Source organism: Ailuropoda melanoleuca, chromosome 9, assembly GCF_002007445.2.
Source record: "Ailuropoda melanoleuca isolate Jingjing chromosome 9, ASM200744v2, whole genome shotgun sequence".
Classification (NCBI taxonomy): Eukaryota; Metazoa; Chordata; class Mammalia; order Carnivora; family Ursidae; genus Ailuropoda; species Ailuropoda melanoleuca.
In genome coordinates, this window is record NC_048226.1 from 76659558 (window position 1) to 76686360 (window position 26803).

General features: G+C 35.2%; 1 pseudogene; it reads left to right on the forward strand.

The window, feature by feature from the left end:
• Positions 1–11311: 11311 nt before the first annotated feature.
• Positions 11312–26803, forward strand: part of LOC109490775 — a 116681-nt pseudogene continuing 101189 nt past the window's right edge.

The following is a 26803-nucleotide window of genomic DNA, read 5'->3' on the forward strand; positions in this document are numbered from 1 at the left end:
ACCATGAATCTAGTCTTTTGGTTTTATGGCTAGATTGAAAATGGCCATCATCAAACCATGGACATATTTTAATTTTCAGTAAATTAAGAATGAATTATGCTCGGGGCGCCTGGGTGGCACAGAGGTTGAGCGTCTGCCTTCGGCTCAGGGCGTGATCCCGGCGGTATGGGATCGAGCCCCACATCAGGCTCCTCGGCTATAAGCCTGCCTTCCTCTCCCACTCCCCCCTGCTTGTGTTCCCTCTCTCGCTGGCTGTCTCTATCTCTGTCGAATAAATAAACAAAATCTTTAAAAAAAATTAAAAAAAATTAAAAAAAAATAAAAAAAGAATGAATTATGCTCAATCTTCTAAAAAATCTGTAAACATGTGGAATTTAGATAAGTGAACTCACAAATCATTCTTAAGTTTTTTCAAAGTGTATCTTCTTGGTTAATATGACTTTTAATGAGTCCATTTTGCCCTACTAAGCAGTTTAGCAACAGATTTCAGGAAACACAAAACAATCTTTTCAAGATCATGGCTTTGTACTATATTGCCATCAGTTTGAAAAAATAATCAATTGGGTTGAGTATTTAGAGATTTGTTATCAATCTCTTAGTCATAGGAAAGCAAGAATAAAAGAAATACCTCAGTGATGTTGAACTGGTCATACCTACAGGTCACCACTATCTGTTCCTGTGTCTAAGAACACAAGAGACTTGAACTCCCTTACCCTCTTAAAGTTAGACATGGTCATTTGACCTCCACTGGATAGTGATATATAATCAGAAGACATCTCTTTTATTTCCAGGTGGAACCATTTAATTGTTGGTGCTCAGATTTCCAACCTGCTCCCTTTCTCCTGTAATAATTGTGGAAGAACCTAGTGATATGGAAACACAACAGTTAGCTGCCCTTGAGAAATTGCTTAGATCTGCAGTGAACTTTGCTTGAGGGAAAAACAAACCCTGGTTGTTTTAAGCCACTGATATTTTGAAGTTTATCTTATGGCATAATTGAGCCATTCTGATGAATATGAGTACATGTAATAGTACTCATATATAAATATATGATTTATAAATAGTACTCATATATAAAATATTACTCATATATAAAAGAGTTCTCAATATAAAATACATGTAATTTATAGTTTGGTTTTGACTTCATAATGATAACTGATAAATGTAAAAATTGAATGTCTTAATTTATAGTGGTATTTCTATGTTTACTTTATTTTCTTTGACAATAAAATCTTTAACAAAATCAGGCCTGAGTTGCACTCTGTTTGGCTTAGCAGAGAATGAACCGCCATATCTATCTATCTATCTATCTATCTATCTATCTATCTATCTATCATCTATCTACCTATGTAGATTATTATATATTATATATCTATTTTGGTCTTATTTGCCTATTAGCATTGCTCTATCCTCCTTAAGACCCAGCTCAAATTACACCTCCCCCATTATTCTTCCACTCCATAAGTAATTTTATTTTACCTTCTACTCCCATAGCACATCATTACATATTTAATTTTTTTAGTTGTTAAAGATGTTTGAATTTGCTTGGTCATATTGATACCTCCAAATTTGCCTATGGGTTTTCTAAAAGATGAAATTCCAGTCGTTCATATTTTTACTTTGTGAATCTCTCTTGTTCCATCTTCTCAATTTGCATGTTTGTCCTGACCTCTTTAGATCCTCCTTGGTTCTTATTTTTCATTTGTGCTTACTGAAACTTGAAGTGAGTGTCTGCCTCTTATGGCCTAAGGACTTTTCTCCTGGAACTTGGAACTGAGTTCATTTTGTCTAGCAAGCTCTACAATATTTTATTATTATTATGATCTCCATTACTCCCTTGCACGATTCTCAGTTTCAGTTTCTTTGTTTCTCTCTTGGTTTTGTTTTTTTTTTACCCACTTGGCAAAATAAAATTCTTATTGTATTCAACTATCTGCCTTCTGTATATCTTTACCAGCACAGATAACACGCTGAAAAAAACGTATAACCATGCTAACTTGTTTGAAGCTAAATCAGCATCATTTGGTCCTTCTTGTTTCCTTTTATTATTCATGGGCCTTCCCTGATCCTAGATAAGCCAACCCTTGTGCCTGTGTCCTAGACCTGGTTTCCTAGTCTTAACATAACTGCAAAACAAGACTCTAGCAATTGCCCAATCTCTCACTTACATGATCAAATATTCCCTTTACTGGATCATTCCACCAAATGCACGAACATGCTGTTATTTCTCCCATTTTATTCAAAAAACTTACAAACAAAAAACTTTGTTGTTCTCAGTGTCTCTCCAGCACAAACCAACTTATCTCCTTATTTTTAGAGCCCATCTTACTGAATGGTTTTCTGTACTTACTCCAAATTCTTTCCCAAATTCTTTTTTTTAAGATTATTTATTTATTTATTTATTTGAGAGAGAGAGCACAAGCAGGGAGAAGGGGCAGAGGGAGAGGAGAGAGCAGGCTCCCTGCTGAGCAGGGAGCCCAATGAGGGGCTGGATCCCAGGACCTTGAGATCGTGACCTGAGCTGAAGGCATCCCCTTAACTGACTGAGCCACCCAGGTGCCCCTCTCCACTCTGTCTTGAATCAACTCAAACCAGGTTTCAATTACTCCCATCTAGTGAAGTACTCTTTAAAAGATCACAGAAGACCCACACTTTGTTACACAAAATGGTCATTTCTGAGTCCTTATCTTATTTGATGTTGCAGCAGCATTTGAAATATTTGTTTTTCCTCCTCAAACCAAATTCTTCACTTAGCTTCCAAGATACCATTCCCTCATCAATTTCCTCCTATATTTCTGCCCATTTTTTTTAGACTCTCTTCTTCATTTTACCAACCTGGAAATGTTGAAGGGCCCCAAGGCTCCATCCTTTAACTTACATGGGTTTCTAATCTCCACTCTCTCTGTAGAGCCTCTCTAGTCTCATGGCTTTAAATATAATGTCCATGATGATGACTGCCAAATTTTAACTCCTGCCTAGACCTCTTCTTTGGATACTCAAGTATGCAAATGGTTTCTTGTCATTTTCTCTTCAATGTCTAATAGTCATTTTATGTTCAATATGTGCTAAACAAATGTTTTGATATTTGTCCAATGCTATCCAACCTAATGTGCTCTTTTTGAAGTATTTCTACTGAAAATCAAAGATTATTCCATTTTTTTGGTTGCTTGGGGAAAAAATAGCATCATCCTTTTACTCCACTCCTTCTCTTACTTTACACATTGAGGCTGACAGAAAATCTTTTCTGCCTGACCACTCTTTACCACACTCACTGCCACTACCCTAGTCCACATCATCCTCTCTCATCAGGGATTTTGCAATAGTTTCTGCCAAAGGCAGAATTTTAACATGACCACCGAATGACCCATGACTTTGTAAGCTATCTTCTCCTTGCTTGGGGAACAACCTGTAATTTTCTGTCAAACAGCAGCACATGGTTCAACAATGAAATGGCTCAGCTTGCTGATAAATCCTAAAATCTCTCCTGTGATTATGTTACATCATAAGGCAAAGGTGAAGGGACTTGGGAGATGTAATTAAAGTCCCAATCAATTGAATTATTCAAAAGGAGATCAGCATGGTGGGCCTGACTTAATCAGTCAAAGCTATAAAAGAGGCCCCAGAGGTCAGAAACAGAAAACAGATTCCCCCGCTGACCTTGATGTAAGCTGCTGTGTTGTGAGAGGACCACGTAGCAAGGAACTTTGGGAGTCTTCTAGGAGGTGAGAGCAGAATTCAGCTGACAGGTATCTCCATCCTATAATCAGAACAAACTGTATTTTGCTAGTAACCTCCAAAGCTTGGAAGAGAATCATGAGCTTCAAATAAGAACATAGCCTAGCCAAGACTTTGAAGCTTTGTGAGACTGTGAAGGGAAGGAAGACTCAGTTAAGCCATGCTTGGATTTCTAACATATAGAAACTGTGAGATAATAAATGTTACTTGTTCTTTTGTTAACTAGCTATATTTGGGTAATTAATTAGCAATAAAAGTAATACAACTCCCTAACTGATCTCATGAATCTCTAAAATTACAACTCTCTCAACATTTTATTCTTCTCTACTCTTTTAATTTAACCTAAAACTTTTTAATCAATTAACTTATTTATATTTAATTATTCACTTTGTGCATTCTCTCCCCTAAAATAGAAGCTCCATAAGAGTGGAGACTTTTGTCAATTTTTTTCATTGACAGAAGATTCTTAATACTTATAAGCATACCTGGTTCTAGTATATGCTCAAAGAGCTTCACAGAATGAAAATCTACTCTTGTATCTGTAATACAACACTACTTTAAAGTTCATGGATCCTAGAAAATTCCAATGTCTATGTTTCTTTTGCCATACTTTGCCATGGAGAGCAGATCGGAAACAAAAATCATTTTCATTTCATTTTCATTCATATCCATATATGGATTTTTCACCGTTTATATTTTAGAGATTGGGAGGTAAAGTTTATATATCTTTACACCTTAAATTAAGACTTCATAAATATTGCTACATAAGTATGTGTTTTGCCATTTAATTTTAGCTCTTGCATCTGGAACATACATGAAAGTAATGATAAAAATGGAAAAATATACATTATAACTGGTCTTAGATCTTCTCAGGTTTAACTATAAATATTGCTCCTAACTAAATACATAGTTGTATCATGTGATGTTTATACTTTTCTATGAAAAATTATATTAGATATAAATTATAAAACTCCTAGAAAATAGTTCTATAAATCTTATTAATGTCTAAAATAATCTTTTTATTTACTTCTTGATATGAAGAATGTAACTGCTGACATTATAAAAGTTCTTAGGGACATGAGTTGCTGGTCAGTATGAAGAAAAGAATAGTGTTAGACAAAATGATTTTTGACAGATACAAATTCTGGCTGACAGCAACCAAGGAGTATAGAGAAGAGAGGACAAGCAAGGTTAAGTGGAATCTTACAGAAAAGGAAACAGACTGGCCTAGGACAGAGTTTCTCAACCTTAGTTTCACTGAAATTTGGAGATGCTGTCCTTTGCATTGTAAGATGTCCAGCAGCATCCTTGATCTCTACCCAGTAGATGCCAGCAGCGTCCCCCTTTCAGTTAGAACTACTAAAAATATCTGCTGTTTTGACCAAGTGTTTTGGCGAGTGGACTTGTTCCCCTCTTTTTCCTCACTGAAAATTATTGGTATATAAAAATAGCAGGATATTAAAGTACTAGACCCAGAGTATCAGAAGTCATAAAATTCTAAATATATGATTAGCAAGCAAAAATCATCTAATTTCTTTTCTTTTTTCTTTCTTTCTTTCAGAGAAATTTTAATTCTTATGAAAGATAACTCTGCCTGGGATGTGTTGACAGACAAGAACTCAACATGTGAACTTGCTTCTAGAGGAAGAGACACAGGCATAGCCTCTCCCTCAATGAAGCATGGGATGTGGACTTTGCAATTACTCTTTCATCTAGAACGCACACCAGGAACAATAATAAAGTGATGAAAATAAGAATTGTCCCTAGACTTAATTATTCTTAGAGTGTTCACTATAAAGATTGTTCTTAATTTTGAATATGGAGAGGATGGGCATAGTTGTTGGCATAGAATAATGAGAAATTGAAAAGGAAAAAGAACAGTAAACAAAACCCAAACCATCAATACAGCAACACCAAACCATATCTCTAAAACAAAGGAAAAACTTAGTTCAGACATTAGGCATGGAATTAATAATAAATTAAGTGCAGTATATTTGGGAAAACAGAAAGTAGAGATATAACAAAGATAAAAGATGGATGAGATGGAATAGAGAGATAAAAAAATAACAGAAAATAAAACCAACAAAAAAAGAACCATTTGGGAAGAAACTATCCAAGGAAATAGAATAATTTATCTCTAACAAATTCTTCACACTTCAGTAACTATAGACATAATGAAATGCGTGGACAGAACAAAGGCAAGATAATAAGGCAAGATAAGGAAATGAAAAGGAATAATAAGTAAGGAATGAAATAGGAGAATACATACAATTATATGCATAAGCAAAGGAATTAATTACCAAATAGCACCATTAGAGAGATAATAAAATAGTAATAATAATAATAAATAAGTGAACAACTGAAAAGATGGATACATGAGGGTTCATAGTAGATATATCTAAAAACTAAATTATTGACATGATGAAAATAACTAAGAATGGAAAGAGAATTTTTACAATGGTAAAAGTAATTATAAAGACATAAAGATGGTTGACCAAGAATCAAAATCAAACATTAGATAATTGGTGTCCTGAGTAAAACAAACAAACAAACAAAACCAAATTGAAAATTAAAAGCTATTTTGGGGGGTACATGGTTCTCTCATTCAGTTAAGCATCTGACTCTTGATTTCAGCTTAGGTCGTGATCTCAAAAGTCCTGAGATCGATCTCCACGTTGGACTCTGCACTGGGCATGGAGCCAGTTTAAGATTCTCTCTCTCTCCCAGGATGCCTGCGTGGCTCAGTTGCTTAAGCATATGCCTTCTGGCTCAGATGGTGATCCTGGGATCCTGGTGATTGAGTCCTGCATCTGGCTCCCTGCTCCGTGGAGAGCCTGTTTCTCCCTCTGCCTGCAGCTCCCCCTGCTTGTGCTCTCTCTCTCTCTGACAAATGAATAAAATCTTAAAACAACAACAACAAAAAGATTCTCTCTCCCCCTCTGCCCTCCCCCACTCTTGCATGTATTCCCTCTCTCTCTTTCTGTATCTCTCTTTTTTCTCAAAAAAAAAAACCTACTTTGAGAGTAAACGGTAAATGAAGATAAAAAATAAAAAAGAGTATTCATCTTTACATTAAATGTCATAATCTAAAGAAAATGATGCAAGAAACGACAACTGCATGTTGTATAATACACACATACAATTGTTTAAAACTGCATTAGATTATATACCTGTAATTCCATTAGAATGCACGTATTTATACATTTATAATATATTGTTATTAGAATAGCTATGTATATTATATCTAATTAGATATAAATATATATTTATATATATATGTTGGATATAAAATGTAATATATACCATATAGTATCTATGTATTATATATACTGTTAAAATCAAAGACAGACAGAGATCAGACATAAAGTTTCCCAGAGCATACAGAACCAGTTTAGTCATGCAGGCAAAACTTAATTTAGCTTATTTTGCAAGGCTAACTTGACCTGGATCAGTTTTTGCTTGCGCCTCTGGGAATGATAAGCAAAATTTGAACTGTTTCCCAGCTGATATGAGATAATCACTGAAAATTATAATATTGCAACCCAGCACTGTGAAGAATCAACAGTCACTGCTTTCTCACTATGTAGCTGCTTTATAACAATATACCCCAGAACCTCATTCCATGTTCTGGTTTGAATGCTTCTGCTTTGCAAACTGTCTTTTTGGTGTATGCACAGTAAATGTTTGCTACTTACTACTTCAGTGATTTATTGGTTTTACCTTGGCTATTTTGAGCTTTTGACACTACCTATATCATATAGATGTATATACTAATATATAATATATAAAATATATAATATATAATCTCCAGAGTAAGTTACTTAAATTTAAGGATACAATGGAATCCTAGGGTATCCAGATAAAAAATTAAATTTCTAAATCAATGAAAAATTAGATAGTCTCACATTCCTTCAATCCAGATAAGAAAAAAAATTCCAAATTCACTTTAGGATTCACTGTGACATTCTAAAAACTTGGAAAATAGAAAGAATATAAAATTTCTAACTAAATTTTTTATTTAAGAAAGGAAAGATTCTGAAATAAAAAAGCAATAAATAATGACTAACCCTGTCAGGTACTGAGTATAACAGTCAACTAAGTAGTAAATGAAACATTACTATATTTCTACAGCAGTAGCTTAGAAATAGATTGATTTAAAAAGAGCAATTAGAAGTACATAAGAAACAGCACAGAGGATCATAGGGGAAGGAAGGGAAACCTGAATGGGGAAGTCATTAGAGAGGGAGACAAACCATAAGAGACTCTTAACTATAGGAAACAGACTGAGGGTTGCTGGAGGGGAGGTGGGTGGGGGAATGGGGTAATGGGTGATGGGCTTTAAGGAGGGCACGTGATGTGTGATATGCAACTGATGAATTACTGAACACTACATCTGAAACTAATGACGTACTATATGTTGGCTAATTGAATTTAAATAAAAAAAGAAGTATATCTAAGAAAAAATACACATTTAATACATGATGTTGGAATTTTATAAACTTTTTTTAGAAGATAACTTATTTTAAATAGTCTCAGGACGATTGATTACTGTTAGATATATACTACTACTACTACTTTTAAGCAAATTAGAAAACAACAACAACAACAACAACAACACTGTATTACTATTTCATTCTCTGACAGTCTCCTTACTTGTTTTGTACGTGACCCTGGAAAGTCTATTCTTGACAGAGCAGCCCACGTGATTATTTAAAAATCATATAATAGATCAATTTCATCTCAAGTCCTTCACTTGTCTTTCCATCTAATTCCGTTCATTAAACATAAAAGTCAAATCTGCAAATGGTTCACAAGACTCTAAAATTAATTCAGCTTTTCTATTAACCTCTCTGAGCCCCTTGCTACAGTTTCCCATCGCTTCCTTCAGTCCATCCACTCTGGGCTCGTTGCTGCCCCCCACAGGTCTCGCGTGCTCCTGTCTCAGCGCTTGCCAGTTCTCTCCCCTCGGAGTCCTGTGGGCTTATTCTCTCCTCCTTTATGTATGTGCGTTAAGTCCACCTTCTCAGAGAAGAAGAGTATCAGCTTCCCTTTTAGCTTGAACGGGGGTATCAGCTCACGAAGGCCAAGACCTTTCTAGTTTATTCACTGCTAAATATCTCCAGTATTTATTTCAGAGCCTGGCACAGAAGAGTCTCACAAAGTCATCTCTCCATTACATTCACTGATAAATGACTGAATAAACTTTATGTTTTGACTCCTTTAGCTGTTGTATTTTTGAAACAAAATCATTCAGCTTGTATAAATAAAAAGTATGGTTTTAAAATATTATTATTATTGTAATATTGTAATTTTAGGCAATTTACAATAACAAGGCTATTAGGCAAAAGAGGTAAAGATATAACAAAGATGAAAGATGAAAAGTGGCGCTTTTTTTTTCTTATTTACACTTCTATTGGAAAACCTTAATTCTGAAGAAATGGATTAGTCTGACCTAATGGAGAGTATTACAGTGAGTCTAAAGCAATTGTGGGTGGGAAATTACCAAAAAAAGAGAAAAGGTTAATGAACAAATTATCACCCCCAAACATTCAAGTTCCCAGCAAAATTTTGAGTCCTAAAAGAGGTATTCTTCCTTCCTCAAAAGGGTACACAGTTTGCTTTGGTTCACACTTTATTTTCGCTGCTGGAACAGAAATCCCATACTGAAAGCAGTCCAGGGCTTGCACAGATAATACTTTCTCTAGGCTCAACAGTATTCAATGAGTAAACCAAAGACATTTTTCCAAATACCTTGCCATCTTAGTCTGGGTATTAAGAATATATTTCTCAGGCCCTTGCCTGTGACAGTGTCCTTTTTCCTATTGCTTGGGGACATAACATATCTTATGCTAAATTTAATTCTGGATAATTTTTATCTCCAGGATTTAGACAGGGATTGAGATCCTTCTTCATTTACAAGCTGTGACTCACCGCTTCCTGTCTTCTTTCTCAAACCTTGTTGTGTTAAAGGTACTCTCAGTGTCTGAGTGGCTAACTACTTCACACATTGTTCAAACTACTACTTTTTATTCTAGCAGATTGTTTGAAGTGACTACTAGTGATGGCATTAGTTCCCCACCTATGTTCTCCTAATGCTAGTTTATTTCTGGGAATTGCTTTGTTTGCCCTGCACCATTGTTTTCCCATCTTACTAGCTTAATAGACACACCTGCACCTCTCCTTCATAAGATAGAAAGTAAACTGGGTTCTGTAATCTTTAATTCCTTGGCAGAAATTGTTCCCCATTTCGCAATTTTTGAAACTTCACTCTAGCAGAGTGACTCTTCTGTTCTGTGTTCCCTCAAGATTTCTGTAAATTGAGCTAAGATGAACTGCATACTGAGCAAGGCTCTCCTATATTTCATTCACCCTTGTTGTACACTGCAAAACAGAAATGGATAGTTCTCTTGGGTTCTTTCCTTATAAAAGAAATGAGGATAATAGCCAGTGGCAAAATTCCTGTCAAACAGGAATCCTGTTGGGGAAATATAATTAAAAAAAAAAATCTTCTCCCAACCCAGAAAACTTCTCTGCAAAGGTAGTAGAGAAAGAAAATTGTTTTTTTATTGAGTAAGCATTAAACCAGAATGGGATGTACTTCACAGGCAATCTAGAAACATCTCATGCCCTTGTAAATCTGTCTTAGTCTGGTTTGGCTACTATAACAAACACACCACAGATTAGGTGGCTAACTTCCTGTGGGCACACCTTGCTCCAAGTTGCAAAACTACCTTCTGTAATAAAAATATAGGAATTTTGCTTTTCCTCTGGATAACGTTTACTAGCAAACACAGGTAGTCAACCCAATTATCAGGTAAAGTTAGGATGAACAAGGTGTGACAAATGGTACTGTCAAATTCTCTTACTTAAGAACTACCGACCGCATATCTTAAGAACATGTATGTAAAGGGTTGTATCTGCTTGGCTATTGTTATGGACCAAATGTTTGTGTGCCTGCAAAATGCAGATGTTGAAATCCTACCCCCAAATATGATAGTATTAGGGGATGAGATCTTAGGCTGATAATTAGGATGAGATGAGGTTATACAGATGGAGCCCTCCTGAACGGGGTTAGTCACATTAAAAAAGTCATGAGAGAGCTTGCTTCCCCCTCTTTGCTCTCTACCCTGTGAAGATACAATGAGAAATCAGCAGTCTGCAACCCAGAAGAAGGCTCTCACCAGTGCCTGACCATGCTAGCATTCTGATTTCAGACCTCCAGTCTCCAGAATTGAGAAATAAATTTCTGTGGCTTAGAATCCACCCAGTCTGTGGTTTTGTAGCAGTCCAAATGGACTAGAACAGCTTTATGAAGGGATAAGATCCCTTTGTGTCTTTTCAATCTCTTATTGGATTGCCTGTGATATGCATCAATCACATCCTGGTTTAATGTTTATTCAATAATAAAATTGCTTTTCTCCTCTACTACTTTTCTGGAAAAGTTTTGTACATTGGGAGAAGATCTTTTTAAATTACATTTCTCCAACAGGATGCAACGTCAGCAAAAATGTAAATAAAAAATTAAGCAGGCAAATATTCCATGACATAGTTTCTTAAGTCAGTTTCTCAAGGAGCCATGGTTGGGTTGGTGGTGCTGGAATTTTGCCTGTGCACGGTAAGGTTCTGCCAAGTTTTGCAAAGTTCCACACATTAAGTCTTACAAAGCCCAACTACTTCACCTGGAACTCTAGCTAACTCTTGCCTAATATGGGCCAAAAGGAATATTTAGAAATTTATTAGGATTGAGGGAACAGTTTCTGACTATACTACCAGTACATCAGCTATTTTTTCTACAGATTTATTAATTAAAAAGACAACAGTCAACATCTATGCAAATTTGCACTGTAACCTTGCAATGATGATTAAAATGTGGATGTGAACAATCAGTTCAAAACCTAGAAAGAGGATATAGGCAGGTCTGACAAGTACCTAATACACACAGAAATTATATATATATATGACATGGTTTATTAAAGATTGAAATGTGCATTTCTTCAGATATGATTATATAAAGATATATATAAATGACATGGTTTATTAAAGATTGAAATGTGCATTTCTTCAGATGTGATTCAGCTGTAATCACATAAAAATAATAAAACTATAAATCGGTGGCCTAAGTAAGATAACATCTTTTCTGTCTCATAGAACACAGGAAAGGTTACTTTTTTTTCATAAAGAAAAATTTTTCTTTTTATTTCTTCTTAAATTGAGTTATAATTATATATATGTATATGTGTATATATGTATATATATACATAAATTGAGTTATAATTATATATATGTATGTATATATATACATATATATACACACATATGGTATTTGTTTCAGGTATATAACATAATGATTCAATATTTGTATATATTGTGGAATGATCACCACAATAAATACAGTTAACACTCACCACCATAGAGATTTTTCTTTTAAGATTTACTCTCTAAGTTTGTACCTTTTGACTCCCTTCACCCATTTAGCCAATCCTCTACTCCCCCTACTCCCTACTTCTGAGAACCATCAATATGTTCTCTATATTCAGAAGCTTGGTTTTTTGTTTGTTTGTGTTCATATACTATATATAAGTGAGTTCATGTGGTATCTGTCCTTCTCTGTCTGACTTATTTCACTTAGCATAATGCCCTTTAGGTCCATCCATGTCACAAAAGTAAAATTTTACTCTTTTTTACAGCTAAATAATATTCATTACACACACACAGACCACCACATTTTCTTTATCTATTTATCTGTCAATGGGCACATGTTGTATCTATATCTTGACTATTACAAATAATGTTGCAATGGACATGCAAATGTAGATAGCTTTCCAAGTTAGTATTTTCATTTTCTTCAGATAAAAACCCAGAAGCGAAATTACTGAATCATACAATGGGAAAAGTCAGTGTCTTAAATAAATGGTGTTGGAAAAACTGGCCAGTGAGCAAAAAAAAAAAAAAAGAAACAGGACCATCACCTTATACCATACACAAATACTAACTCAAAATGGATTAAAGATGTGAATGTAAGACCTGAAATCCTAAAATTCTTAGAAAAAACATAGGTGTTAAGCTCCTTGACATCAGTCTTGGTAATAATGTTTCTTTGATTTGACACCAAAGGCAAAAAGAAGACAACAATAAATAAGTGGGACTGCATCAAGCTAAAAAGCTTCTGCACAGAAAAGGAAATCATCGGCAAAATGAAAAGGCTGGGAGAAAATATTTGCAAGTTACATATCTGATAAGGGGTTAATATCCAAAATACATAGAGAACTTATACAACTCAACAACAACAACAACAACAAAATCCCAAACATTCCATTTAAAATTGGGCAGAAGATCTGAATCAACATTTTCCCAAAGAAGACATACAGATGGCCAACGGGGACATGAAAAAACGTTTAACATCATGAATCATTAAGGAAATGCAAATCAAAACCACAAGGAGATATCACTTCATACCTGTTAGGATAGCTATTTTCAAAAATACAGGAGACAGCAAGTGTTGGCGAGGATGTGGAGGAAGAAAACACTTGTGCGCTGTTGGTCAAAATGTAAATTGGCGCAGCTACTGTGCAGCTGCATAGAAATTCCTCAAAAAATTAACAATAGAAAGGTTATTATTCTTAAACCAGACAGTCTCAGCACCTCTACTGTCTTCAGAATGCTGCACACTAAAGGAAGAAAAAAATTGCTAAATCTTAGGAAATCCAAAAAGGTCTTTTTATACCAATTCCTCAGGGCAAGGACTGCTTCTACTTACACATTTACATAACTAGTAAGGTTTCCTTTTTCTCCCCCAGAATAGAGAATATCCTTAAGATGATTTTGCATTTCCATCTCTAGGCAGAAACCAGGTTGGCGCAATTGTTTCTAAATTCCAAAGCACCAGAACTTTTAATAAGTGTTACACTCAGAACTTTTAATAAGTGGCCTACATTTATTGCAACACCTAAATTCTTAACTTGTAAAATGATCCTTTAGTGCATATTTGTTTAGTTCCCTTGGAACTCCAGGATTGAATTCATTAGTTCATTCTTAAATTAAGACTGTGCCTGTTGGTTTCAATATCAGTGATGACCTTGACATCATACCCCAGACGTGATAAATTTGCAAAGGAAAATAGACAGCTGGATGTTGAAGTGTCCAAAGCAATTGTAGTGGACATCAGCTATTTTTATCAGTCCAGAGTATCTTCTCTATTCTTTTGGCAAAGCAGGCTCTATCATTTCTTTATGGGAACTAATTTTTCCCATACCTGTGGTTCAGGTACAATTACTAATTTCTAGGCTAATAACACCTCCACCCTTCACTCCTGGAAATAGGGGTGGGTACATGTGATCCAAAGAGGCTAAACAGAATTTGTCTTGCATATTTATATCATGCTAGAATAACACATTTACAGAAGTCAGTAAGAGGCCAGCCAGTGTGTAGGTAGTGTGTTGTCTAAATGGGATTATCTATATGAATTTCAGATTGAGACCTTCTTGTTCTTCTTGTCCTTCTTAGATCTGGTATATATTTTTCTTAGATTTTAGTTTACAAGAATGGTATATTAAACTGTAGGCTCCAATGCTTCATCTCCGTCATCATCTACACTCATGCCATGGACTCATCTCAAATCATACACTTCTCCTCACCTTGTATTTTCCCCTGCCTCAACCTTGGTTTGGGCCATAGGAATTGCTTCGATGAAACAAGAGTCCTTCCGAGCCTTGGACTTAAGCTTCCAGTGATTCTGCTAGATAATAATATACTTGGGAAAAAATAATATACTTGGAAAACCTATTGTTCCTAAGAGAATAGCGCTGAGCTATCATCAACGACAAAGACAGTTAAGCACAGCCTAGTTCAGCTTCCTGTGAACTGGCACGCAGACAAATGAATAATAATAAAAAAAAATGAATGTTGCTTTAAGTTACTGCATGTTGGGGTGGTTTGTTACATGGTAACATCAGATTGATATACTTAGATCCCTTCACATATATTCCATTTTACTCCCTCAAAATATCCAGGTTTCATTCCAGTAACTGGAACCCTTTGAACCCTAATACTGATTTAATAATTGATGAAATAATTATGTTAGTTTCCATCCTATAAAGATGTAAGAGTTGCTAGGAAATCCTGAACTGGATTAAAAATTCCTTGATTATGACATCCTGATTTCAGAAGGAGACTTTCATTCTGAGAGATTCTTGCTACTCTTTGGAAAACTTGGTCTAGGTTCTTAACTTACAATAATTTCAACAAATGTTCTGGAGTCCTCTGCTACTTATGCCAATAACCACCTATCTTTACCTGGAAATTAACTGATTATTACAGATACCAAGTCATGGGAATAAACTAACTACTCCTGTCAAAGCCAAATGTAAGGTCTCTGAATATATGGTACAAGAAAGAGTTGCACAGTTATTTGGTGATTCTAAACTTACCAAGCCAATTCTAGGGCTCAGGAATCATCAAGCTGTCTAGTATGTAGTATAGTATGTATTGATATGAGTTGTCTAGAAATTGATTCTGCAAAGAACAGGCCTTATTTGATCAGAGCCAGATATTTAACCATCCTCCACTCACATCAGAGGAAGATTCTTGCTCCTGTCCATGCCCAGCCCAATATGTCTCTTTTTGGTTTCTTTAACTTCTCTCATCTAGCAGTCAGTCTCCTTACACAATGAATCTTTCTCTCTCCAACACTTTCAATGTCTCCGTATTTAGTGGTTTATTATATTTATTATTAGGATTTAAAACATACCAACTCTCAATCTCAATTTCCCCTCCAGTTATCCATCCACCTCTCTCTTCCCTTTTATTATTACAGAGCTTCAGACAATGGGACCCACTTCTCTGTCAATTCCTTTTCTCTAGTTTGTGAAAAACTGAATTTGCCTTTTGACTTTATGAAGTATCTACTTACCAAAGTAACCAAGTATTTCCATGGCTATTTCTCATTTCTTACCTTGACTTCCAAGAAAAAACTTGGGATCATTGACTACCACATTTTTCTTGGCTTCTGGATTATCATACTCTTCCTGTCTGCCTCTGACTTATACTTCTGTGATTTTTCACATAAACGTTGCTGTTCTTCAGAGTTTTGTTTAGGTTAGTTTTAACTTTATATCCTCTTTCTGAGTAATACCACCACTCTCATAGCTATAATAAGAATCTATACACTGTTGATTCTGAAATAAATATCTTCAGCTCAGATCATAATCCTGTAAGTAAGATTCATGCATCCAAGTTATCCCTGGTTTATTTCCAGCAGCACAGAAAAGATATGGTGGCAGGCAGAATAATGCCCTCCACCAAATGTCTAAACCCTGATCCCTAGAAACTGTAAATACATTATCCTATAAGGCAAAGGGACTTTGCAAATATAATCAAGGTTATAAACCTTGAGGTGGGGATAGTAGCCTAGAGTATCCAGATGGGCCCAATTTAATCAATGAGTCCTCCACACAAGTAACGTTTCCCAGCTGTAATCAGAAAGTGGTATGATGATGGAAATAAGATCACATAAATGCTATGCTTTGAAAACGGGGTAAGAGACTAGAGATCAGGAAATGCAGGTGGCTTCTAGCACCTGAAAAGGCAAAGAAACAGTATCTCCTCTTGAGCCTTTAGAAAGAAATACAGCCCTGCTGATACCTCAGTTTTAGCCCAGTGAAACCCATATTGGACTTCTGACCTATAAAACTGTAAGATGATACATTTTTCCTTATAAGCCACTAAGTCTGTGATAATTGGTTACCTCAGCAAAAGAAAACTAATATGGATTCCACATTCAAAAGGGAATTTACCAATTTCATCCTCTATCCTCTGTGAAATAAAAAATAAATAAAAAGTACAGAAAACTATTTTTTCTTGATTTATTATCTTGGAGAATGGCATTAGCATTTCTCTTATGTCCACATCAAAAAATTGGGTTTAAATTTGCCTCCTCCTTCTTCATCACCCCTCACATGCAAATATTCCCTAAGACCTCTACACCCACACACAAATTTACACATCATCCTCCCTTTCCATTTGCCACTTCCATGTTAGGCATTCCACCATCTATAATACGGAGTAAGACCATAGCCCTTCAACTGGTCTGCCTATTTATTATCTTACTCCCTTTTAACTCACCTTCTACAATCCCCTACTTACAGTGTCTTTCCAGGCTACTATTTTCCTCTCCATTTTCATCTCAAGCAACACCATTCCTTATACTCAACTCCAATAATTCTGAACTTTTCTTAATTTCTCAATACACTGGAGTCTTCATCTTATTTTTTCTAGCAATTATCATTTCCATTTTCCTCTTCTTTTTTTAAAGATGTATTTATTCTTTTGAGAGAGAAAGCATGTGCTCATGAGTGGCAGGGGGGCAAAAGGAGAGAGAGAGGCAGAGAAGCAGACTCCCTCTGAGCATGGAGCCTCATGTGGGGCTGGATCCCAGGACTCTGAGGTCATGACCTGAATTGAAATCAAGAGTCGGATGCTTAACTGACTAAGCCACCCCAGTCCCCTCCATTTTTCTTTTAGATTGTCTATTTTATATTGATGAATGAATAGGAGTGCTCTTAAAAATATATATTCTAAATGTGAACCATTTATTAATTATATGTCATACAAATATCTTTTTCCACTGTGATTTCCCCTTTTTTTCTAACTTACTAGTGTCTTTTGATGAATATAAAATACACAGTTTAAAATGGTCCAACTTATCATTTTTTATGATTAGTGCTACTTTTCCAATTTAACAAATATTTTTCTACTTTAATGTCATAAAAAACAGTTCCTGTATGTTACCTGCAGATATATAATTCTTCTTTGTTTGGCTTAGAACTCTAATTATTCCCCGAGCACCATGACCCTAACAAAAGCCTTCTATGATACACTTTTATAATCACTAAATCCTTCCTGGTTAGTGATTCACAAATGTTAGTATACAGCAGAATCACCTAGAGTGCTTTTTAAAACACGCATCAGGAGACTATACCACCAGAGTCTCCAAGTTGTTAGGTCTGGGGGGTAGCCTGAGAATTCTTTAGGTCTGGAAGGTAGCTAACAAGTAGGTGTGTGATGCTGATATGGCTTAACTGGGGCCACACTTTGAGGAAAAAGTGTGGTCTGTCAGAGCAGCACTAAATTTCAGGCTCACTGCTATGAAGGTTCTTCCTGTCTTGTACTTTGATCCTTCAATTCCTCACTGACACTTTCTTTTCTTAATGTATCAGAGGGTGTGTGCGTATGTGCGTGCGCGCCCGTGCCTGCGTGTTATGTTTTCTGGAGATCCTAGCTGGTCTTGATAAAGCGGTTGTTCGAAAGAACCTGCTCTACCATAACTGGCATGAAGTTTTCCTTTTAGTTTTATGTCCAAGTGAAGAAAGGTGGAGCAAAGAATGAAAAGATAAACTGGTGAGTGACCCGCCAGTTACCATCTTTTGAAATTTTGCAAGAGGAGGGCCTTTCCTGTGTTGTATCCCTCTGCTACTAACCTTGTATGTGCTAATTTCCACCTACAGCTTTGGCCATGACCCTTATTTTTGAATCCGTTCTCTTTTTCATTGTGAATTAGGGCAGGCTTATTACTGAGAAATACCAATTTATCATCAATCTTTTCTTTTTATTTTTCATCATTTTAATTTAGCAATCCATTTCTCAGAGGCTGGGGGTTCTGCAAGTTCTCCTAGGTGAATATGCAACTGAATATTTTATTGTTTTCTCCATGACCTTGTCCTACCTGCTTGTCACATTTGGAGATCAGTCAGTCTTCCATCGATTACTTCTTTTTGTCTCAGGCTTTATTTAGATTCTGGATAAGGATATATATCTACTTCCTGTCTTTTTCCTTTTGGATTGATATGGTTACAAAAGTCTTTTCTGAGTACATTCTTGAGTATCAGATCCCGGTCCCTTCCACTTTTAGGTAACTAATAATGCTTGACTCTTCTCTGCCTACAAGCCAGGTTAGAGCCTCCCTAGGCCTCACAAAATGACAATGTCAATGCCAGTAAATGTTTTATGATGAAGAATATTTACCTTTGATTCCAGATGTCTATCTTTTCTTTTTGTTTGTTTATTTTGAAGCCTATAATCAAGACTCAAAAGTGATTCAGGCTTTTTGTTGTTTTTAAAATTATAAAATCTTTCTATGAATTAGTACTTAAACATACCTAAAATGTTCCTCTTGTGAATATAGCTGACAGCGTAAATTCTATATCATCCTAATTGGAAAAGGATCTCATTACTTTCCACACAATTATATAGATATTTTTTAAAGATAAAAAATAAGGACAACAGTGCTATGAGTTACTTTTATGGCTAATATGCTCAGTTTCTCATTATAATAGTTGAAAATAAAAAAAAGGACTCTGAGAAAAAATGTATCTAATACAAATTTACATGCCATGATGACTTACATGGAGCAAATGATCAATATCTTTCGGATAAACTATTTCTAGAATTAAAAAAAAGTAACATATTAATGGTGAGTACATAGGATTTTTTTTAATATATAGGATTTTTGGGAATATGAAAATCCAGATTACTACTTTTATAAATGCACAATTTATAAACTAAAGAGTAATTAAACAATACACTTGTAATCAAATTCTTTGATCTTACAAATCTGATATATATCACTTTCAATCATTTCTTCTAAAAGATAGTAGTTAAGCTTCTAGTTTAGGAAGACATTTTATGAAGAGCTATGGAGGATCTAAGATGAACAACAACTTTTCTTTTATTCTAGAAGTTTAGTTCTAGTAAGTGAGACAGTTATATAGGAAAACAAACATCAATAAAATTCTTATCACAGACCTAACATATATTATGTCCTCAAAATACAAATGTATACAAATGCAAAATCCAAATAAAGTCTAAACTCCAAAGGAGTGACTGACTAATCTCCAAGTGTAAGCCTGAATATGACAACATCATGAAATGACAAAAGTTAAATACAATTTAGAATTGAAGAAATCTGAGAAATGGAGAGATAACTGTTCTTTGGGCATCAGAAACATTTCATTGCTGGTATGAAATTTTCTCTAAACCTTGAAACATTGACAATGTTCAGACTTTTCAAGGAGAGAGGAGAATAGTGTGGAAACACGAAAATAAAGATATACTGGAATTAACGAGTTCTTCAGTTTAGGTATTCATGGGTTAATTTAAGTGAGACAGTAATAGTTGATGCTTGAAGGGTACATTGAAGTTATACTGAAAATGATATTGCATATTCAGCTTTATTTAGAAGGAAATACACCATGATGGAAACTTGTGAGCCAAAAGAGATACGATATTCATTATTTGATCTATTAACAAAGCTTTGAGTTTACAAATCTAATGAAGATTTGGAAATGCACTAGTGGATTTGGGAATGTGGCTGAAGCCCAATGATCACATTGGGTCATTATTTATAATTAAAATTTAATATAAATAAATTTAATATAAATAAAAAGTATAAATACTAAAAAACAATATATTAAAACAGAAAAGACTTTCAGGAATGCAGCATTGAGAGAAACTGGGAGAATGATAAATATTAATTACAGTCAGATACCTATAAGTAGAGGCATAAGAAATAGGAAGAGACTTAGAAGAATGCAAGAATGCAGTATCATGGAATATAATAAATGATAAATATTTCAAGAGGAAGGATAAAATTAAGCTTATGAAATGCTGCACAGAGCTTCACATTTTGTAAAGAATAAGATTTGAAAGATACCATGGGGTTTTTAAAATAATAGATTATTGATTACTTTTGAGAAAGCTGTTGTACAATTGTGTCTGTATCTGTTGATCTGTATTTTAACATTTATAAGCTTAGATGAATATTATATAGTTTAAAACTAAATTATTAATACTTATTTTAATTCGAAATACAAGAACTCTCTAAACTGTCACTGCTTTACCTACTTACTTAAATATCTGAAACTGGATTTTCCTTTGTAAAACATGCTGACTACCCATAACACACTGGTGCTTCTCACTTATATTCCCATGCACTTTCCTTTCAGCCATAGCTGCTCACTAAAAGTCGGTTGTTTGTTCACAAAGTTGCATGTGCTACTAGACCTCGTTATGATTAATTTACACTTTATTAAACATAGAAACTGGTAAAATGGGAATACGGAAGAAAAGAAGTTGCTCTCTCAATTAAAGCCAAAATAAATATAAGAAAACAACAATGGAATTTAGTCACTAAAAATGCTATTACTTTATGCCTGGTAAGACTATCATAGCAGGAAAAAATTAAAATTCAGCAGTCACATCACAAGTGTCTAAGTTCTTTCTTTTTCTTAAAAAAAAAAAAAGGAAATCCTACAAGTTGTGTTAGACCTATGGCAATATGTGAAACATAAAAAGTTCAATAAATATGCATTTGTACATTTCAGATTAAATACAATGTTTAATATAAAATGATGTTGGATGTTAACTTTTAATTTTCTTCGAATTTTGTGCCAAGTGACTACCTTTTGGGCTTCCACTGGATATCCAAGAGTTATGGGTAAATCCCATGATGTCACATGTCATGGGTCATGAATATTTCTTATTGGGAAATGGCAAACTCACAATACCAATATCCGCAAGAATATATATATATATATATATATATATTCATATATATTCATATTCATAATATATATTCATATATACTCCTCTAGTCTCTCTTTCATCTCAAGGTAATGCATGATAGGGCCATGGTGTTTGCTGAACATGGAAATGAGTTTCATTTCCAGAAGAAGGATTCCTTCCCAGTGTGGATTCTTCTTTTGGGGCAAGTAGGCAAAAGAGAAAATCTGTCATTTGTGGGATAAGCAGATTGTTTTCTTAGCTCCAGGAAGTACATCTGTTTATTGGAGATGTCTGAGGAAACTTGGGGATTTGGGGGAATTACAGAACGGATGCAAGTTTCTGAGAAAGTTAAACTAGAACATTAACCTTTCTAGATGGGAGGAGGGGGAATCCCTGGAATCTCAGAGGGCAACGAGGTCAGGAAACTCCATGTCAGTTAAAGGTCATTTTCAAGCTATCTGGAAAATTATGAACTACTGGTCCTAATGTCAGATATGAACATGTCTACTTTAAGACATCATTTTACCTATAGACCTAAATTCTTTACTTCTGAAGAGCTCCCATTCTTTATCATTTATTTTTCTGAATGCAAGAGAGTATTATGTGTTGAAAATAGGTCTGTGCCTGGGACAGGACAAACAATCTACAGTCCACCATTTTATATTACTGGATTGTATTTAAAGCTGTCTTTAAAATAATCTCTGAAACAGTTTCATAAACTCTTCCATTGGTCTGCTAACATATGTTCAAGTGGCATTCTAATTATATTCATTTTTTCAAACCAAACCAACCAACTTACACTGAGCATGCCACAGGTACCTGCATACTGAGTAACCTCAGCACCCACTCTTGCCATTTGAGCAAGGGACTCTTACAGCACATTTGCAATCTACACATTTTTTAAAAAAATATTTTATTTATTTATTTGACTGAGAGAGCAAGAGGGCACAAGCAGGGGAACAGCAGAGGGAGAGGGAGAAGCAGGCCCCCTGCTGAGCAGGGAGCCTGATGCAGGGCTGGATCCCAGGACCCGGGAATCATGCCCCTAGCCAAAGGCACACGCTTAACCAGCTGAGCCTCCCAGGCGCCCCATGTAAGCTACACTTATTAAACAGGTAAGTACAATCAAACAAATGAACTATTTAAATATATGTTTTGTGGTAGTTGGATTTGTGGCTGGGAATTTATCTGATGATTTGACTAAAAAAGTTATTGTTTTAAATTCTATTTGCTTAGTATCATCTTCAAAGATAAGCAATGGCTATGTTACACTACTTAACTAATTCACTCACTTACATTCTATCAACAGAAAGCAAACAGCTCAGCAAATCCAAAACTTCCCATCTGTGAAGGAAAATTGTGAAAGAAATTACGAAATGTATCCCCCCAACCAAAACTGATATTAACCAATCTATAGTCCTTGAAGGTATTCGAGATATTTAAATTAGAGGAGGATTATTGGTTCAAGGGAAGAATCGATAGATATTTACTACCAATTCCAATGAGAATAGAAGTGACCCCAAGCAAATGAAATTCTTTTTAAATTACCTTAACAGCACACTGTCAATATATTCCTAAATTTTATTTTGACAGTACCCTGGGTATCTCAGCAGATGAAACTTCTTTGATTTTCATTGGTTTATGCAATTTGTCATCTGGACTGTGTTGAATACATACCACAATCACCTCTTGTTACAAATAGGATGCAGTGAGCATAGAGCTTCCCAGGACACTGATCATTCTTCCCACCATCCAAACTTCCTGTCTTTCTTCTTTATGTCAGTGTTTCCTTCACTTTTCAATGCTGTCCTCTCCGTCAGCATTGCTATAAGTTGAAGAAATCATTTCTAACTAGTCAAGTAACTCAGACTCTCTAAACCTTTTTCAGGGCTTATAGGCTTCTTGCTTAAAAATATATATATATCCCTCATATATTCTTTCAAAAAACTCCATAATATAATATTTAACATATGATATTTGTGCAGATGCAAAGAATACATTTTACAAATACCTTCAAGGGAATAGAGAGATACATATGGAATAAAAGCAAGTAATAAAAAAAAGTATTGTTGTCTAGCCATTCCTTCTCTAAACCCTAAATTCTTTCACTCTTCATCTGAAGATTTTTAGTTTCTCTGTTGCCAAATCTTTAGATAATTCAGATTAGGATATTTATATCTTTCATTGTGATTTGTAACCATGCATGTATATCAGAAATGATAAAGCATAATTCACTGAAATGACTGGTATGTTGTAGATGCTTATACTGCATAGCTGCCTAAAATACGGGATCCAAACACACAATTATTAGAGTTTACAAAAAAAACTGTATAATTATAGGTTAAAAAATAAAAATACAGATAAATATAGTTTATGAAAATTAGTTTTTTCCTACTTTTTCATGTTTGTTTTCCATGTGAAAGTACACTTACAGCTTATAAAACACATACACTTTAATCTAGCAATTTCAGTCACTGATGTATGATAGAAAAAAAAAACACAGCCAGGTTTTTTGGGATGTATGAGGACATTTGTTGTAGAGTTATTTTGTGTAGCATCAAAACTGGAAATAAGATGAATGCCCATAAATAGAAGAATGTTTGAATAAAGTAGGATATATTTCAATTCTAAAAAATAGTGCAGCCATAAAATGAATTAAGTTAATGTAAGTAGATTTCCACAAGCTATAGTTAAATGAAAAAAAAGAGAGAAAGATGCAACTAGATAAAGAATAATGACAAAAAATTTCTATTAAGTAAGCATTTACATGTATTTGTGTGGTGTAATGTAGGATTATACTAGCATAGAGAAAACTATGGAAGCAAACACACAGAACTGTTAATGTGGGTTGTTTTGACGGTCGCTCAACTGAAGGAGTTTGAAAGAAAAGGAAATATAAGCCCAATAGAAAGGAAAAAAAAAAAGATGATTGCTTCTGCAAATAAATACAAGTAACAAAATCAATTCCTATGTTCCCAGTTAGGATGGTAATAATCTGCATAAGTAAGCCCACTGAGTTAACAGCTCAAGAAAGAAAAAGAAATGTAGGGTGCTACCTTGCATCCCAAAGGTGGAAACTTGAAGTCTCCATTTCACTTTCTGTATTCCTTTTTTTTTTTTAAAGATTTTATTTATTTATTTATTTATTTATTTGACAGAGAGAGAGAGAGAGAGAGGGTGCAAGCTGGAGGAGGGAGAGGGACAAGCAGACTCTGTGCTGACCACCGAGCCCAATGTGGGGCTCCATCCCACACCCAGAGATCAGGACCCAGAGATCACAACCTGAGCCGAAACCAAGAGTCTGACACCCAACTGGACTGGGCCCCCTATGCGCCCTACTTTCTGTATTTGTTAAGAAGAGGAGTAATGGATCTTTTTCGTAGGTTTCCACATTCTTTCTGTCCCTCCCTGTTCCTGATAATGACGCTATTAATGTTATTAACATGCACAAACACACATTATGCCACTTTATTCTTTAAAAATCCATATCAAGAAAGCATTACCAGTGTCCTCATTTTATATCAGTGGTGTTAAATAATTTGTTCAAGGTTTTTATCATCTGTAAATGCAGAATGGTGCTTCAAACTGTGTCTGTTTGTCTGAAATACCCTGACTCTTAAAAATAAACATAAAAACAAAGGGACAAACAAAGCAGAGTCAACTTTATTCACTTCCTTCCTGCCTTGTCCTTTTTTCTCTGAAACTCATAGTTATGTTTTGGATCAACATTCCAGACTTGATTTAGGGCTTGGGGAAAATAAATAGTCTTTTCAGTTTGCCTAGGGCTGAGCATTCACAGCCTACCTGCAGAGTAAGGGGACTATTCTACACTACCCACCTGGCCACTGGCGTTCCGTACTGGGGTCTGAGGCCAAGACTTCAGATACAAATATGAGTCGCCACCTTGTTTTTCTCACTGATATTCCCAGTCCAAGAATTTCACAGATTATGGGTGACTTTGGGAGTATTACTGGGTATTTTAGTGTCTGCTGGGCAAAATAATATAACTGCTATAAAACACTTTTTTTTTTATTGACCTGAAATTCACATAACATAAAAGTAATCATTTTCCAGTGAACAATTCAGGGGCATTTTGTACTTTCACAATGCTGTGCAACTGCCACCTGTATCTAATTCCTAAACATTTTCATCACCCCAAGAGGAAACCTCATACCTATTAGGCAGCTATTCCCTATTCTTCCCTCCTTCCAGACTGTAACCAACACTAGTGTTTAATCTTTCCTGAATTGACAAATTTCATGAACAAAGGTCATTTAAATTTCTAGGCCTATTTCTTGATCTATGTAATTGGGATTGTATACTCATATCACAATTGAGTGGTGAAGAATACATGAAATAATGTATGGAGGGCATCTGGTGGAACAGCTGGAGCATAGCAGACCCTAAGTTAGGATATTATTTCTCCCATCATACTCCTTCACGCTCATGAATATCGTATAGTGAACAGAAAGACCTACTCTTTGCAATACACTGGTAATATCACTCTTTAGCTAGGAACATCTCTGCTTATACAAAGTTTTTTGTGTAGCGTGTGTCAGGGAACAATAGTTCCTGTCCCTTCCAAGGGTCCTAGCTGGACCAAGAATAAAATGGATGTGAGACAGATAACAGGAGAAAATCAAATTTAGTAGCTAATGTACAGGGAACTCACACAGACATGGAAATTCCAAAAGCAGTCAGACAAAATGAAGTATACATGTCATCCTGAATGAAGAAGGCAGTAGGGGTTTGGGACTTCAGAGGAAAGGAATGTACTTCCCAGTGTATAAGAGGAACAGATGTTTGGTAATTAGGTGTTTGTCCCACCATACAGATAGGTCACTTGGATAAAATTTATCTAATTTTTTAGATAAAATTTATCTAATTTATCTAATTACCATTATTCTGGAAAAGACCCCCAATTTAGATTCTTTAATGTAGTTAAGGGAGAGGTAAATTTTCTCCTGATCCCATAAGGTCTTGACTGCTTTCAGCGCAGAATAATCTTCATGTCAAACTGGCCCATGTTGGGGTGGACTGCCTTTAGCCCCTACATGTAATTTATCCTTTAAACCTTCTTGAAAGGCAACAAGGAAGAAATAAAGAGAGGGTAAGTGTGGAAGGAAGGGGTGGAAAGCAAAGGAGATTTTAGTTTTCTAACACACACAGGAAAGTACAGACCGAAGAGTGAGTAGGAATGCCAAGCAGGAGGCAGGACAGAAGCCTCATCTCACTGGCTTTCAGTTCAACCCCTTTCCACTTGGCTACACTGCTATAAATGAGCTCCCAGACAAAGGCAACTCTAAAATATGAAAGAATGCTAAAGAAGGTGATTCATGGAGGGAAAAATTGAAATTTCCTAAAGAACAGTCTCTCCATCATTAGAAAGTCACTTTCCAAAGTTAGCACTGCACAGCGGGAAGGCTTTTAAGGCCTCTCATTTACTTATAAATGAAAGCCAGAAAAGCAGAAGGAGTAGAAAAGAGCTGGAAAGTTTGAATGTACTGTAAAC